We start from the raw sequence: 12458 nt of genomic DNA, 5'->3' as shown, positions 1-12458 counted from the left end.
CGCATCTAATTTGAGTGTATCTAAATTTTGTCAATAAAGAACGGTTGAATTGATGCTATCAATTCAACCTTATTTTTAAAAAGTCTTAATTGCTTTTCGACGTATTACATGTATTTCAAAGGTAAAAGTATTTCATTTTGATTCTTAAAGAACAGGATTTTACAAAAATGTTAGGAAAAATGGCAATCAATCTAAAAGACATTTAAAAGTTCCGAAAATTTTTAAAAATAATTTAAAACTTTGACAACTTTTTTGATAAAATCAAACTTACCAAAGTTAAAGGATTTTCGAAATCCAAAAAACCAAACGAAAATGAACATTTGAAGCAAAAAAAGCTTGATATGGAAAAAAGTCAAGAGGCGAAAAAAGCTACTTTTTCAAGGCCCCATGACTATTTTATCACATTCTCATCCATAATGAGAAGAGTTTTATGCGAAAAATGACTTTCGCCAGTTTCATGAAATTTTGACGTTTTGAGGCTCCTTGATTCAGAAAAACAAGTTTTTACGTCGGTATCTGTGTGTCTCCCTGGCGTCTACGCCGTCGTTGTTATTGTCTGTATATCGGATAAATTTCGAACGAATAGTCGGATTGGATTGTGCTTTGACACACAGTTTTTTCATTTTAAGAATTGTATGTAAAAATTGTACTTTTTTTATTTTTATAACAAATATTTTTCTTCACTTAAATTGTTGCAATAAAAGTGTTTCGAAGAGATTTGTTAAAAATCTTTCGGGGAATAAAATTAGTATTTATCGGTCGACAAAGGTTTGTTTTCTTTACCAAATTTGGCTTTCGTTTAAATTTTTCCAGTTGTTTTTACTATAGTACAATTTACGTTTGTATCTCGGGCGAAGAAATCCATTCTATTGTTTGACCAATATTCTTTGTAAGTCAATATTTTTCATAGAAAATTACCCCGAGTGACCTTCAATTATAATTTTATAAGCGTGAAAAACCTAAATTTCAATGTTTTCTATGAAAAATACAATCCCTGAGTGACAGAACAAAATCGGAAACAGTAAGAGTCAATTTATTCAGGAACAAGATTTTTAAACAAAAATGACCTCGAGTGAACCTTTAATATACATTTATTAATTTTTACAAAAATCAGGTTTTATTGTGTTGACACAACAAAATAATAATAATTGGGGGGGGGGGGGGGGGGTGACAAATGATCAAAAAATTAATCAAACTTGAAGTTGTACGACTTTAATGTGTAACTAAATAATTTAAAATGTTTCAATCTAAAATTATCGAACACTTTCCATTCGAAAATTCTGATGACATATTTTAATAGCTTTAAATTTGAAATTATTCAATATACTGAAGACTACAAATTTAAAATGTCTCAACTATTAAAGCTTTAAATATTTTAAAAATTGCTGTTCTGGAGTCTAAATAACACTTATTCTTTTATTAAGAAATCACAATCAAAATTGTTTAAAAAAGTTTTTAAAAGAGTTTTAAAAACCTTAAAAAAGGTCAGAGATTTTAATAGTTCAATATATATGATAGAACCTCTATAAATTTGAAATTATTCTATTCTTTTTCATGTTTGAGCTACAATTATTCAATTTTAGAAGTTATAAATTACAATCGTGAAAAATAAATAAAATGTTTTAATCCATTGATATTTGAAACAAAAAACATCTAAATGCAGCTGCAAACATTGAATTTGAACTGCGTTGAATTCAAGGTATATTTTAAAAAGAAAACTGAAAGCAGATGATCGACTTTCGAAATAAGCGGAAGAAAGTGACTCGCTGGATTGCAAATGAACATGAAAAATGGTGTATATTCGCATTTTTAAATGTTAAATTTAAACTTTTTCGCGTTGTAACAATTTCGAAACCCATAATGTTATTTTTCCCCTAACCTACAACTAATAACGAAAATTCTGAAAATTCAAACAATAAGGCTGTATTCTGAAAATGAAGCATATTTAAGGTTAAAATTCAAGTTCTTAAACTGAAAGCCTAAAAATTTGTAAATTTTACAATTAGTGTTGTGTTAATTGTATTGGCATCTTAAAAGAGTATAAATAGTTCCTAAATTAATTTTTAAATTTTCGGAAGTTTACCTTTTTTACATACTTAGATGTACCAGTGACTGAAATGAATTAGAAAATAATCGCCAAGACCCCAGAATAAAAATTGGATGTATAGCAAATTTTTAAATTTTTAATTTAGATTATATTTAACTTTGTAATGTCAAAAATTTCCATACACATTTTTTTTATTATACTGTAGGAAAAAATCAACAAGATCGAGCGCTGAAATTATAATTGGAGCAAATTTTCTGTAATTCTATGGGGACGGCTGAAATATCCCGAAAAATATAATTCCCGACTCGATAAAACTCTCTGTCCCGAATAATAAAATTGCAAAACTAATAAAATTCCTGAACAGTTTATACTATTAACGAATTTTGAAAATTCCCAAATAATAAAACGCCCTAAATAAAATTGTTTCTTAATCAATATTAATTATTTATTTAAAATACGATAATAAAATATTTGTATCAAATATATTTTTGTTCAATATTTAAAGTGTTAAAAATTATTTGTTTCAATTTAAAATTAAAATTATAGAAAAATTTTGGCGGCAAATTAATATAAAAAAACACGTGTTTTTTAATCAACATTTCGATTTTTCGGAAGAACTTTTGTGATTTAAAAAATGCTATATACATTTTCAACCAAAATATCTTATCCAGAAATATATTTTGTTTGAATTATTTTCATTTTAAATTTAAACAATAATTTTTATACACTTCAAACATTAAAAAAGTTGTTTCTTTAGTATAAATATTTGATTATTCCATTAAAAAAAATATTTATCAAAGAAAAATGTTACGGGCGCAAGTTTAAGCGAGCCTGGGGCGCGCGACTGTTGGTTCTCGCGCTCGATATTGTATTTATCTCGGGCTACGCGCTCGATCTTTCTGCATAGACTTTTTAAAACTAAAGATGAAAGTATCGAAAACAGTAATTTGGTAATTGTGAATTCTCTTTTGTTAAAACTCCTTCGGCTTTAACGAACACATTCTCATTACGTATCTCGTGCTTCCCACTCGAGCTTATCCCTGAAATTTTATATCATTCCCATAAATGTATATTATTATAATTCGTAACTTGCATTGGTATTAAAACTGACGAAATTTCATTGTCCCATTTAAAAAAATGCGCATTCTTTTTTAAAAATTTAGTTATTCAACGTTTAATTGCAACTTTTGTCGGTTTTCCATAAACAAAATTTGCTCGTTTCCATTGTTTTCTTTATGATTTAAACTTTACACATACGGTCTACTGAGCAGCCTTACCGGTTTTTAACTTCTAAATGATCTATATATGCATACACACACACACACACACATATATATATATATATATATAAATAAATATATACCTATATTTTTTTGAAAATGCATTATTACATTTGAAACTATTTGAAATACTGTGAAAATATTGCATGAAAAAATGTAACTTTTGGATTTTCCATTATTTTTTATGCTGTCAAAATTTATCTTTTGATTTATCAGGAAGATTCAAAAAGGTGTTATGATAATTTTCTAGGGCATTTAAAAATCACACTATTTCTTCTCTTGCCATTTTTTCATATCGTCCGTTAATTGGCTTAAAAGGTTCATTTTCGTGTGTTTTTTGAAATTTTTAAAATACTATAACTCTCATAATTTTTAATTTAATAAAAAAGTCATCAGATAAACTGTTCGACTTTTTAAATACTATGAATAACCGTACAGAGAATTTTTGCATTTTGAAAAAATGGCCCCAAAAATATTCAAAGGGCGCTCACTTTTTGAATTTATATCCAAAATGGCTGTCTAACAAACTTGGCCCTTAGTTTAGGACACTAAAAGAGTGTACCAGAGGCCAATCTAATAAAATTATTTTTTTAAAAGTTATCGTGCTGAAAGACTCCACTGCCATCCAAATGTCAAACGGTTCTCACTTGTAATCCTATTACCGAGGGCACTCCCTTAAGTTAATAAACGTAAGTGTTTCAAGAAATTATTATTCTATAGAAATTGTTGATGTACGTCGATGACTTTAGGTTTAGGGTCAGGTGAATTGATAACAATTAAGTTTTTTTACACGTTTCCGCCCACAATGATGGCCGTCATCTGTGAGTTTGATTAAATCTGTGAAAAGTAATAATGTCTTGTAGGTACGAAGTTTTACAATTGGAAATGTTATTCTTTGGTTGATATCTCAGTTTTTAAATTATATACATTCTTTAACTTAAAATTTTATTTTATTAATAACTATTGATAAAGCATGCAGTATTCTTAAAACAATTTCTTTTAACGACATACAACATTAATGAAAAAAATTGCAATGCAGTAGTAACATTTATTAGCAAATTTTTTTAAAGTTGTCAGAAAACATTGCAGTGCCTTGAAAATTACCCTGTAGTAAGAATATGTAATTATAAAAAACTTTGTAGTTGAATAATTATTTACAGAAATAATTCTTATGATAAAAGAAAATTTATTATCTATTTTCACGAATTCTTTAGCTACAATGTATAAATTTAAAAGCAGAATTAAATAATTATATAACTTCAATGTTTTTTTTTTTAATTTATTTTGTACAGCAGTGTGATTTTGGAAATGTTTTACTTTCACAGAAATAATTTTAAACGGCAACAGAAAACTCAGTACATGACAATTTCAAAAAATGAAATTATAAACATTTTGAAAAATTGAAATTAAAAAATTTACCGAGGTATAAAACTTTGTTAAAGAAAAATTTGTATATAAGAAATCGTGAAAATTTTTTTTAAAGTACAATGTTCCTCGACAATCTGTATTCTTACTACTGTGAAAAAAATTGCATCAACTTTTCGTCGATATAAGGAAAAGAAAAGTTTTTACAGAATATTTGAATAAATATTTTGCTACAAAGTTTTTTTTTAATTTTGTATTTTTACTACAGTGTGTGCACTGTTTCCTGAAAACTTAAGAAAAAATTGTTCATAAATTTTTTTACAAAATTTTCCTACTACATTTTAATTAGTTTTTAATTAGTTTTTCTTCGTTAAAAGATTTTTTTTAAGAAAAGTACTTTCAATTGTATAACAGCATACCTACAAGAAATTATGTACTTTTCACAGATTTCAGAACACTCACTGATAAGCATCACCATTATGTGCCAAATTATTTGACACGACTTAATGGTTTTCAATTCACCTGACTCTAAAAGTCTAAGGCGAAAAATGTATATAAACAATTTTTACAAAATTTAGTTTGTAAGGCCAATACAATCCCCGAGCGTAAGAAAATTTAGTATTCTAATAGAAATTGTTGAGAATCTACCTATATTTACGATTATATTCTCAAACTCGTCAAAATGTCAGGGATTTTGTCGGCCTATTAGCATTTTAATCGAAGAATAGGCGTGGAAATAGCAAGGCAATGGGTAATATCGAGGGCCTCAAGCCACAGTGTTGTGCCAGCTAAATATACAATTCAGGTAGATGAAAGTTTAAAAATAAACTGAGATTGAAAATATTGACCGATTTTTAACAATATTTTTTTAATTTACTCATAATAATATAGCGAGATTACTGTAGTATATTAAAATTGATTTAATTAATATGATGCAAAATTCTGCTTTTTCTCGGCTGTGTCGAATCTTATACAATGGAAAGGTCTCTCGAATCCCTGTGAAGTTGTACCCCCATTATTAAAAATTTAATATTTTTCTTAGAGTTCTGGGTGCCTCTTCAATAGTTCTGGAGTTTTTTATATGTTTTAGCAATAGTTCTGATAAGTGAAGCATTGAAAAATGACTTTTCGAAAAGGGGAGGGGCTAACTTTACGCCCCCCAACTTTTGCAAAAGTGAACTTTTTTTGGAGTTCTGGGTAGATTAAACATAGTTCTAGAGTTCCTGATCATTTTAAAAAATATTTCCGGCTAATATCACCAAAAAACCGGGTTTTAAAAAAAATAGCTAGCCCCACACTTTTTGAAAAATTGACTTTTTCTTCAATTCTGCTCTGGTTTCAGAAAGTTCTGGAGTTCTTTAATATAAAAAATTGAAAATTAAAAAAAATAGTTAAAAACACCATTTCCAAAAATACAAAATGTTGACAAATTTCTCGTTTAAATAAACCAAAAATTCTCTTTAGAGTTCTATATCCATCAACAGGGGTCCTACAAAAAAGTCCCATAACACTTTTCGATTAAATAAAAATTCAAAGAACTGTAGCACTTTTAAGAAAATCCAAAATTTTGGAATTCCCAAACGTTGAAAGTTCTCAGAGTTCCGATTGGAATTCTGGACTTAATAATAGCAGATCTACAAAAAAAGTGTTCTAACACTTTTCGATCTTATCAAAATTTGAAGAACTGCGGCACTTTTAAGAAAATCCAAAAATTTTGAAATTCCAAAATGTTAAGTGTTCTAAGAGTTCTGATCAGAGTTCTAGACTTCTTCATATGAGCTCTACAAAAAAGTGTTAGAAAACTTTTCAATCAACTTAAAATTCGAAGAACTATGGTACTTAAAAGAAAAACAAACATTTTGAAAATTACAAAATTTGTAATTTTCAGACTTCTGATGGGAGTTCTGGACTTCTTTTTTGAGAGCTCTACAAAAAAGTGTAATACCAATTTTTGATCAAGTCAAAATTCGAGGAACCATGGCACTTTTAGAAAACACAAAACCCTTCTATGAAAACAACATTTTGAACTTTAACGAATTTGAAAGTTCTAAGAGTTCTGATTGGAGTGCTGTACTTCTTCTTGACAGCTCCACAAAGATGTGTTATACAACTTTTCGATCAAGTCAAAATTCGATGAACTATGGCACTTTTATAAAATACAAAACCCTTTTAGAAAAATCCGAAATTTTTAACTTTACCGATTTTAAAAGCTCTGTGAATTCTGATTGGAGTTCTGGACTTCTTTATAAGAGCTCTACAAGACAGTCCTATACAATTTTTTGATCAAGTAAAAATTCGAAGAGGTACCGTACTTTTCGAAAATCCAAAATGTAGGAATTCCAAAGTTTTGAAATATCTAAGAGTTCCGATCGGTGTTCTGGACTTTTTCATAAAAGTTCTACAAAACAGTGTTATAAAAATTGTCGATCAAGTCAAAATTTGAAGAACTATTGCACTTTTAAGAAAACCCTAAATTTTAAATATTACAAAATTTGGAGAGTTCTAAGAATTCTGATTGGAGTTCTGGACTTTTTCATGCTACACTGTAAAAAATAAAAAAATTGTACCACTTAGAAGGGTAAAATTACCAACAAAAAATTGGTGCAATTTTGCTACTCTGATTATAGAGTGAACACCACTTGCAGACTAAAAGTTCCAACTAGAATTTGCCGACGTACAGTTTCTGCTTGTGAATCTGTGACTTTCAGAGTAGGTAATAAATAAACCCACTTTCAGAGTGTTGAATTTGCTGAAGATGGTAAAAGTACAGAAATTGTTAAAAATTTCTTTTTCCAGCGTAATCTCACGAATACCTTCACCTAAAATTCATAATGCATTTGTAATTTTACAAAATATGTCGGGAAACTTACATAACCTGAAAGTTAAATTCCATACTGAAAGTGGATATTCGCTATTTTCAGTCAAAACGTTATTTTCGGAGCTACTCTGAAAGCGGTAAAATTACCAGAAATTTTTTGTACAATGTAGCTAACTAGTGTCAAAACATAAACTAAAATCTAAGGCAACTGATTCTAGTTTTCATCTTTTGATTGCAAGTCACATATAGTTGGAATCGCAAAAAAACGTAGATTCCGAATATAATATTTTTAAATTGCTGATTGCAAAATTTAAAAATGTTATGTTTCGCCTTTTATTCTTATGGGCATAGCGTTCGGGCTCAGGTAGAAACCGCAGGAAAAGTCTAGCGGTAGAATTAGCTGAGCAGGTAGATGACAATAAAATGAAGATTGCATGATTTAACTCACTTTTATTATTCAAAACAGAGTAGTGGTCCCTTAGGACAGTGGTCGGCACGCTCTTGCCCAGGGCAGGGTACCCTGCCCTGGCTGCCCTACGACCTACTTTCAGAGCAGTAACTGCGAGCTTGGCCAGATCACCCCTTTCCTCAGGGGTCCTTTGTTAGAAAATGGGACAAAAATGTGAGATTAAAAAAATCGTAATTTTGCGATCGGTGACTTAAAAGTAATATATTTGGAATCTACGTATTGTTCCGATTCCAAAGACATGTAATTTGTCTATAAAGGTTAACAATTTGAGAAGTATTTAGTATTAAATTGACTGTCAATCTGATGTTTCTTGATTATAAACTCCTTCAAATTTTTAACTTTTCCAGGCAAGTAATATATCATTGGAATCGGAAAAATTTGTAGATGCTGATAATGCTATTTTCAAATCGCGAATTGAAAAATTAAAAGTTTTAAAATTTCCTTACTTTGACATTCCTGTGGACAAAAGACACTTGCTGGAGTAAGCTCACTCAAACTAAGGTACATGAATAGACCGAAAAGTAGTAGAAAAAATTAAGTAGGGTGGAGCCTGACCATACCTGAAAATTAAGCAAAAAGTTGGCCGACCACTGCCTTAGGATTCATACATTTTCTATCTATTGTTATGCCTAACCTGAGGGAAAGCCACGTTTCAAAATATAATTATTATTTACGGCCTTCTTTAAGAACAAGTATTCGGCAGATATCTTAAATAAACAAATTAAATCATAAATAATAAGAATGAATAGATAGAATAGTATTTCGGCTAAAATTATTAGTAATCCTTTTCACGTGCTGAAGCTTATGGCCATTAGTGCAGCGATTCCCAAACTAGAGCCGACGGTCGGCGGCCCGACCGCGGTCGGGGGAGGCCACCCCGGGCCGGGCAGCCCCCTAGGGGGGAAGCCAGCCAGGGCCCAGCTCCTCGACAGCCTCCCCCCCGCTATGAGAACCCTTTCATTGTCATGCGATTTAAGGCTGTTTCAATAACTAAAATCCTAAAGACGTGGTCCAATTCAATTCTAATTATCTGAATAATTTGCCTGATGCAATTTTAAGAAAATGAAAAAAAAGTTGATGAAAATCGGTTAACATTTCGAGTAATTAAGCACATCTTTAAGTACATTCAAAATTACAAGAACTGTCAACTGGCATTGAAGATATTAACCGATTTTCATCAACTTTCTTTTCATTTGCTTAAAATCAGATTAGGAAATTGATTCAATTAATTAAAAATTAATTTATTAACATTTTAACACATATTAATTTTTCTCAACCGGCTCTAATTCTCTCGCGTGAAGCATGAAACCTCCCGCATGACCCACAGTCAAGTATCCCCCTTGGGTTCTAGTAGAGGGGAAAAAATGGTAGGGTGGCGGTCCTGCCCCTCCCTGAAAACTGCAAAAAAAGTTTGGGAATCGCTGCATTAGTATTACCGAACATGAGGGGCGTGGAAGCTGAAATGGAATTTGTAAATATGGGCAGTCATCATTTCCTCCACGGCTACCTGCGTACCCTTCCCCTTCCAGTGTGCAGCGACACTACCCCTCACTGGATTCGAAGATGCTCCAGACCTATGATGCTACGTCCCTTTTGGAGATAATCCCTTTGTCTTCCAAGTTATATCTATTCCTATTTAAAGAATATGAGTATGTCCAAGAAAATCATTTATATATACATAATTAGATTATTTCCAATCTAATAATGTATAAATATGATATATGCTCATTTTATGGACGATAAATTAAACAATTTTCTACTTTTGGTCAATTATACATACAATAGAATTATAAATAATGAATAAATAAAAACAATAAATACAATTTTCCACTTTTAAAGTTATCGTGGATTAATAATTAATCCAAGTTAACAAAAGTAAGTGTTTGAACAAGTTATTATTAACATTTATAAAAATATTCTCTTACAGTGATTCTCGTATGTTGCAGTTTTTTCTAAAAATTTTCACTTTTGATCCACTTTTAAATTGTAGTGAGATAATAATTAATTTAAATTAACAAACGTAAGTTTCGGCTCACAATGGTGACCCTTACCAGTGAGTTTTAATCAATTGTGTTTTACAACTGTTTTACAATTTTTACAATTGGAAGTGTTATTCTTTGGTTAATATCTCAGTTTCTAAATTATATACATTATTTAACTTAACATTTATATTTAATTTTATTTTATTAATAACTATTGATAAATCATTCAGTATTATTAAAACAATGTATTTTAACGAAATACGAGGTGTGTTCAAAAAGTAAGGTGACTTTTCAATTTTCCCGGGCTACGTACATTCAAGTTTTAAATTTTTTGTTTTCTTGTGTTGGTACACTCGTCACGATCATATGTTCACAGTTTTGACTATATATCTCGTGTTGTTTTTCTGGCAGAGGCGAAAAAGGTTAGAAGGGTTTGGCGTGCTCGGCGATTTTCTTCTTTCGAAAAAAATGAAGCAAAGAGTTTGCATTAAATTTTGTGTGAAAAACGGAATCCAGTGCTCTAAAACTCTTGAAATGTTGACAGTTGCATCCGGTGAGTCTACTCTGAGTAAGAAAAAAGAAATGGTGTTGAAAAATCGCCGAATTACCATCAGAGAAGTTGCTGAAGATGTTGGCATATCGGTTGGCTCATGCCATGCTATCTTTTCGGACGTTTTGGGCATGAGACGTGTGTTAGCGAAATTTGTTTCAAAACTGCTTAATTTTGATCAAAAGATCCATCACATGACAATCACTCAGGAGATGTTGAATGAAGTCAATAATGATCCTGATTTTCTCAAAAGGGTTATAACTTGGGATGAATCGTGGGTATATAGTTATGACGTCGAAACTAAAGCCCAATCGTCTCAGTGGAAGCATCCTGAGCCTGCAAGACCGAAAAAAGCACGTCAAATTCGGTCAAATGTGAAGGTTTTGCTCACTGTCTTCTATGATTGCCGTGGCGTCCGGAACTTTGGAAAAACAATTCGTGGCTTTTGCATCACGATAATGCACCTGCTCATTCATCGTTGCTTGTGAAAGATTCTCTGACCAAAAACAGCACCACAGTCATGCCTCAGCCTCCATATTCACCGGATTTGGCCCCCAGTGACTTTTTTCTTTTCCCAAAACTGAAGAGACTCATGAAAGGACATCGATTTTCAACGATTGAGGAGATAAAAACTGCATCGCTGAATGAACTCAAGGCTATACCACAAAATTATTATCAGAAGTGCTTCGATGATTGGAAAAAGCGTTGGCAGAAGTGTATTATATCTGAGGGGGATTACTTTGAAGGGGACAACATAAATATTGAGGAATAAATGGATATTTTTTGAGAAAACCATAAAGTCACCTTATTTTTTGAACACACCTCGTACAATATTGATGAAAAAATTAGAATGTAGTACAAATTTTTAATAAATTTTTTTTAAGTTGTCAGAAAACATTGCAGTCCATTTAAAAATGAACCTGTAGTAAAAAAATGAAATTATAAAAAACTTTGTAGTTAAATAATTATTTAAGTACTCTTTAAAAAATGTTCTTTTCTTACCGACAAAAAGTTTATTTTGAAAGGCGAACAATTATTATTACTTTTACAAAAATAATTCTTATGGATAAAAGAACATTTATTTCCTACTTTCACGGATTCTTTAGATACAAGGTTTAAATTTAAAAGCAGAATTATATAATTATGTAACTACAATGCCTTTTTTACAAATTTATTTTTTACTACAGTGTGATTGTGGAAATGCTTTCTTTCATAGGAATAATTTTGAAACAGGAAACTCAGTACATTTCTATTGAAACATTGAAATTATGAACATTTTGAAAAATTTGAATTTAAATATTTAAAGAGATACAAAACTTTGTTAAAGGATAATTTGTGTATAAGAAATCGAGGAAACATTTTTTACGTACAATGTTCCTCGCCAATCTGTATTCCTACTACTGTGAAAAAAATTGGCATCAACTTTTCGTGATATAAGGAAAAGAAAAGTTTAAAAAAATATTTGAATAATTATTTAACTACACGGAGAAAAATAGATATTGAAAAGCAGATATTAAAAACTTTGATATTTAACCATAATATATAGATATTACGGCATACTATCTAATATCTTCTATTCAAAATACACAATATTAAAGGGCAATATCTGTTTATATTGAAAGTATAAAATGTGTGATATTAACAGTTATTATCTAAGATATTAAAAAAGCTAAATTTTATCGGAGCAAGGTCTCTGACGTGTGGCGTGGTGACAAAAGACTTTGTCTGTATCTTGAGCTTTCATCGTGTGTATTGTGGTTTTTCGGATATGTATTGCACTATAAGTTTTGATGGAAAATGGATTAAATGTTTTTGGATATGTTGCAATTTTCTCAAGAAAATGAGGACTCAGCTACAGTCATCTTTCATATTAGCCTTGAACAGTGTGTTAACTGTTTAACACAAAAATCGCATAATTATGCAAAAAGGCGAATGCTTGAGAATTGG

This window comes from Belonocnema kinseyi, chromosome 1 (genome assembly GCF_010883055.1).
Source record: "Belonocnema kinseyi isolate 2016_QV_RU_SX_M_011 chromosome 1, B_treatae_v1, whole genome shotgun sequence".
NCBI classification, from domain to species: domain Eukaryota; kingdom Metazoa; phylum Arthropoda; class Insecta; order Hymenoptera; family Cynipidae; genus Belonocnema; species Belonocnema kinseyi.
The sequence above is the reverse complement of the archived record's forward strand: the minus strand, read 5'-3'. Positions refer to the sequence as shown.